At 47.1% G+C, this 6,000-nt stretch overlaps 1 long non-coding RNA gene across 1 annotated transcript in view; it reads left to right on the top strand.

Annotated features, from left to right (window-relative positions):
* Positions 1 to 463: 463 nt before the first annotated feature.
* The window catches only part of LOC139561498 (uncharacterized), a 50,464-nt gene continuing 44,927 nt past the window's right edge, over positions 464 to 6,000 (top strand). Inside the window, exons 1-3 of the long non-coding RNA XR_011672158.1 lie at positions 464 to 1,107; positions 3,065 to 3,209; positions 3,327 to 3,364. This is a non-coding gene — a long non-coding RNA (uncharacterized lncRNA). The remainder of the gene's footprint in view (positions 1,108 to 3,064; positions 3,210 to 3,326; positions 3,365 to 6,000) is intronic.

Here is a 6,000-nt window from a genome sequence, read left to right as displayed (position 1 = left end):
AAAAGCACCTTCAACTAGTCCAGTCATTTCACTTCTCTGGTATTTCTAGGAGGCATTCGCTGTTTGTAGCAAACATTTCCCATCTGCTTATTCCATTAAACGCTGTAAAACGACCCCCACTAACATTCCTAGAGAAATGTATTGGAAACATTCAATGCGCTAACCCTTGACAGTGTGTATAGTAAACTAATGTCATTGTCCGCCGTGGTGAAATGGCATATTATCCAAACGAAATCATTATTGTAAAAAACATCACTATATAAAATAACATTTTATATCTTCGAGTGGCTCTCGTGGACTTACATTAAATATGTCCAGTTTAAACTATAGAAGTAATGACTGAGCAAACACTCAACGGAAAAATCAGGGTCTAATGGAATTTCGGCAAGTCATACAGTGTGTTTGCCAGTGAGTAGGGAGGCGGGGCAGTTTATGTACAAGACTGGTTCCCCGAAAATGAACCTGCATGAAAGAGAGAGGGTAAGAAAGAGGGAGGAGGAAGAGAAGAGCATTTACATCAGAGAAGAGGGGGGGAAAGAGACTGCGTTTCAATGGATTAAGAACTGCGCAATTTCCTAATAGCCATCGCTGTGATCCTGGTGTCCTCCTAAAAATAAAAAACGCGTATTTGGATTGAACATGCTTGTGGCAAACCTGTGCGCGGTGCACGCAGCTACGACGTATGTGGATTGGCGATTTTGAAAAGGGATGTTCAGTTCTTAGTTCTGAGAGGGCTGTACATTCATTTTGGAGGACGATATGACTGTGCAAGATATAGAATTACTGGTCGGGTTTTAGAATATGTAACAAGAAGTCTGATCGTAATGCCATGCCAATGGGTGATTCTCTAAACGCTCTAATCTATCCCAAGCAAGGATTTCATAATGTATCTGCGTGTAGTTTCGCCAAACCGATATTTTCAAATGCATTATGGATTTTTGGAACATTATTCACCTATTACTTAATTTTGTGAACGTTTTTGGAGGGCTACGTGGCCAAACACGTAATTTGGGGCAAAGAAGCTACGTAGCCGTTTTTTATGTTACAGTATTTTAACAATGAGAGCAGCAACGGCACCTCCCATGAGAAATCTGCATGCACAAACAGGTAATTAGGCTACGTTGTTGCAACCCTCTATTACACACGCTGCTACAATGTAACAAGGTATGTGAGAAGTTTCTTATTGGTAGCCTTCAACCAGACGTATCTATAGGGAAAGTAGCAACGCATTTGCATGCTTTGCTTCTGCCAGCTGTATTTATCTTTTCACAATTAGTAATATCGAAAGTGTTTGTTCCTGATATGTTCATGATGAGGTCGAATGGGTTTACGGGAACCTAGTATGAGTTGAGATGTGACGGGAATGCCTTCATTTGATGTGCTGCTTGAGGGTTCTCTTCTAAAACGTAATAAAAGCCTTCAAGTCGCTCTGAGTTGTATGTTCATCAGTAGTGAAAGGGTCAAAAATGTCGTGTCTGTACTATTATATTAATCAATGGTTAAGTACCCGCGGCCATTGAATGAAATATGGGCCTTCTAGTGTTCTGGGAAGGAGTGTCGCATTTTCTTTCTAAAATGTCATGTGGTGAAGTTGTGGCGGTTCCGTAGAATTTCCAGGAAAGGCGTTTGATTTTTTTCAATAGAGAAAGATAGAGGACTGATCTTTGTATATGTGCCATTATAGTGTCTGTGACAGCATAGCCAGCGTCATTGAGGCTATCTCCATTTTAAAGTATTCAATTAGCTTCTTCTTCATTGGCTGGTTGCTCCAAACTCATGAGTTAAAATCTACGTTATCTGGGAGGGCATAATGCAACAATGCTCCCAACGCATAGAAATCCCAACCAAGTTGACTACTTTAAAATGGTGAAAGCCCTCAATTGCAAGAGGTATATACGTGATGAGTCCTCTATCTATCTCTATGATTTTTTTAATGTAATTTTTTTCTCCTTTCGCTCCTGGCCCATTTCGGTAACCACTGTTTTATCCCCACTAGAGGACGCCGCAGGTCTATATATTGTTTTATTTGTATTTGACCTTAGACCGCTGCACTATTCCGGAGCAAAGATGGACTAAAATGTAGCCCCATCTTTTCGGGAGTGAAGCTGACAATCAGAGTTCACATTTTTAAAGTTTTATCTTGACAAGGTTATGTGAAGGAACGGTAAGTTAGGCTGGACCCTAATTGGGGATAACTCCACCCGAAGTGTGTATTTGAAGTTAAAAAGTTTTGAAACTGCAGTAAATGTGCAGCAACTGCGGTCGACAGTGGTATTTTGGACGCAGTAATTGCAGAATGATTGCGGTGTACTGCAGTTCTACTGCACTGTAACTGCAGATACACTGCAAAATTACTGCAGTAAAAAAAAATTTTGGATGCATTTGCAGTTATGCCTCCATCACACCGACAGAGCGTTTGCATTTTGGTACACCAGAAGTGGTACGTACGCTGGATTTATGAAACGTATACGTCGTGCATACGTTGGATTTATGGAACGTATTGGTCAAACTATATGTGTAGACGGCTTGACAGAAATGGTAGCAGAAGGTGAATGTTTAACTTTAGTTGCACACATATCCACATGATGCTGCGTACCGTTTTGCACATCATGTTGTAATATGTTATACTGCAGTCTGACTGCAATCTGTTTTCGTTCGGGGATAGATTGACACTTTACTCATTGAGTAATGAGCACCCCGTGAGTGAATTATTTTCAGGTTATAACTACATGTATCGTGCAACAACAACAAAAAATGTTTGTGAAAACATGGATCAAGCTATTGCAGGCAAACGTCTAGTCTGGGAAGAAAATGTCAAAATGCAATACAATTTGAAATCCTCTAGGGGCCGACACACGCTCAGACAAAGCACGGTGTTGTAACATGTTCAGGACGAGCGCGTTAATCTATAACAACAACTGAAAATGATACCTATTAACCGTAATGGGCTCGTAAACACCATGATTGCTCCTCAGACAGACTATGTGAGTCCTTGCTTGTCACGCCAGGCCTCTAGGCTCTTCTGCCGTAATGTCAGTCCACTAACATGCTTCTGTATTCACAGCAGGAGACCTACCATGGCACAGCCTCGGTATGCTGCCAGCCTGGTATCACCTGAACGAACATTAGACATGTGAACCTGCAGTTGGCATCATGGTCAGGGCTTTGCAGAAACAGCAGGGAGCCATTCAAAATGGAGTGTGGGAATGGTTAGTGTGGAATCCTGTCTTGTGATATCATACTTTTACATCTGATAAAGGAGCACTTTGATTTGAGAGCGTTCTTCATTGCATTGACAGAATTTCTTTGACGTTTCCCTCCTGCAGGGCGGCAGTCTGGTCGGAGGGAGCGCACAGTTGTCCAGGTAAGGATGTGTGTCTGTGTGGATGTCTGTGCATTTATACATACAGTATGCTGGTGTTGTGCATCTGTGCTTGTGTTTGTCTCTATGTTTGTGTCTGTGTGTTTGTCTGTATGTTTGTGTCTGTGTGTTTTGCGTTTGATTGCACAGCTCCAGTGGTGAGGTCCCTAGCTCTCTCCCTTCACCGTCTGTCACCGAGAGGATCACAGCTCCAGTGGTGAGGTCCCTAGCTCTCTCCCTTCACCGTCTGTCACTGAGAGGATCACAGCTCCAGTGGTGAGGTCCCTAGCTCTCTCCCTTCACCGTCTGTCTGTCACTGAGAGGATCACAGCTCCAGTGGTGAGGTCCCTAGCTCTCTCCCTTCACCGTCTGTCTGTCACTGAGAGGATCACAGCTCCAGTGGTGAGGTCCCTAGCTCTCTCCCTTCACCGTCTGTCTGTCACTGAGAGGATCACAGCTCCAGTGGTGAGGTCCCTAGCTCTCCCTTCACTGTCTCTCTGTCACTGAGAGGATCACAGCTCCAGTGGTGAGGTCCCTAGCTCTCTCCCTTCACCGTATGTCTGTCACTGAGAGGATCACAGCTCCAGTGGTGAGGTCCCTAGCTCACTCCCTTCACCGTCTGTCACTGAGAGGATCACAGCTCCAGTGGTGCGGTCCCTAGCTCTCTCCCTTCACCGTCTGTCTGTCACTGAGAGGATCACAGCTCCAGTGGTGAGGTCCCTAGCTCTCGCCCTTCACCGTCTGCCTGTCACCGAGAGGATCACAGCTCCAGTGGTGAGGTTCCTAGCTCTCTCCGTTCACCGTCTGTCTGTCACTGAGAGGATCACAGCTCCAGTGGTGAGGTCCCTAGTTCTCTCCCTTCACCGTCTGTCTGTCACTGAGAGGATCACAGCTCCAGTGGTGAGGTCCCTAGCTCTCTCCCTTCACCGTCTGTCTGTCACTGAGAGGATCACAGCTCCAGTGGTGAGGTCCCTAGCTCTCTCCCTTCACCGTCTGTCTGTCACTGAGAGGATCACAGCTCCAGTGGTGAGGTCCCTAGCTCTCTCCCTTCACCGTCTGTCTGTCACTGAGAGGATCACAGCTCCAGTGGTGAGGTCCCTAGCTCTCCCTTCACTGTCTCTCTGTCACTGAGAGGATCACAGCTCCAGTGGTGAGGTCCCTAGCTCTCTCCCTTCACCGTCTGTCTGTCACCAAGAGGATCACAGCTCCAGTGGTGAGGTCCCTAGCTCTCTCCCTTCACCGTCTGTCTGTCACTGAGAGGATCACAGCTCCAGTGGTGCGGTCCCTAGCTCTCTCCCTTCACCGTCTGTCTGTCACTGAGAGGATCACAGCTCCAGTGGTGAGGTCCCTAGCTCTCTCCCTTCACCGTCTGTCTGTCACTGAGAGGATCACAGCTCCAGTGGTGAGGTCCCTAGCTCTCTCCCTTCACCGTCTGTCTGTCACTGAGAGGATCACAGCTCCAGTGGTGAGGTCCCTAGTTCTCTCCCTTCACCGTCTGTCTGTCACTGAGAGGATCACAGCTCCAGTGGTGAGGTCCCTAGCTCTCGCCTTTCACCGTCTGCCTGTCACTGAGAGGATCACAGCTCCAGTGGTGAGGTCCCTAGCTCTCTCCCTTCACCGTCTGTCTGTCACTGAGAGGATCACAGCTCCAGTGGTGAGGTCCCTAGCTCTCTCCCTTCACCGTCTGTCACTGAGAGGATCACAGCTTCAGTGGTGAGGTCCCTAGCTCTCGCCCTTCACCGTCTGTCACTGAGAGGATCACAGCTCCAGTGGTGAGGTCCCTAGTTCTCTCCCTTCACCGTCTGTCTGTCACAGAGAGGATCACAGCTCGATGGTTTAATGGCCGGTAGTGATAAGAGGGATGAAGAAAGAGAAGAGAGCGAGAGAGAGAGCTACAATGTGTTTTCTGGCCTCTCCTCCCTCGTTCACAGCTGTTGTTCTCTGCTGTGACTGGGCGGTCTTGTGTGTTCTGGTTTTGGCTCGCTCTCACTGTAACAATTTTGTAAATGTCTTAAATATCTCTTGACGCCTTCAAAGGAAATCCAGTTGTGTGTAGTCGATTTGATTTGGACTGTAGCTGGGCAGATGCCCTCGCTCTCCCCTTTCTCTCTCTCTCTCTCTCTCTATCGGTCGCTCTCCATCCCTCTCTCTCCCCTCTCCATCTCTCTCCCCTCTCTCTCTCTCTCTCTCTCTCGCTCTCTCTCTCTCTCTCGGTCACTCTCCATCCCTCTCTCTCTCCATCTCTCTCTCACTGTGTTTGTTAAAGCATGACATCATGTCACAGGGGGCTTTATGTTGTGTTTCTGGGTGGGAGCCAAAACACACACACACACACACACACACACACACACACACACATATACACACATATACACACATATACACACATACACACACACACACACAGACACACACACACACACACACACACACACACACACACACACACACACACACACACACACACACACACACACACACACATCCGTCCCTGTCCCTGTCCCCCCTCTCCCCAGGACCCCACAGAGTCACACCTGGGTCTCTCAGTCATTCAGCCTCTCTCAGCTTTATTACATTACCATTACCACTGGCCATGAGTCTGATCCAGCGCACACTGCCTGCCTGCCAAACAATGTCAC

This window comes from Salvelinus alpinus, chromosome 31 (genome assembly GCF_045679555.1).
Source record: "Salvelinus alpinus chromosome 31, SLU_Salpinus.1, whole genome shotgun sequence".
NCBI lineage: Eukaryota > Metazoa > Chordata > Actinopteri > Salmoniformes > Salmonidae > Salvelinus > Salvelinus alpinus.
Note: the sequence above shows the minus strand (reverse complement) of the source record. Positions and strands in the feature narration are given on the sequence as shown.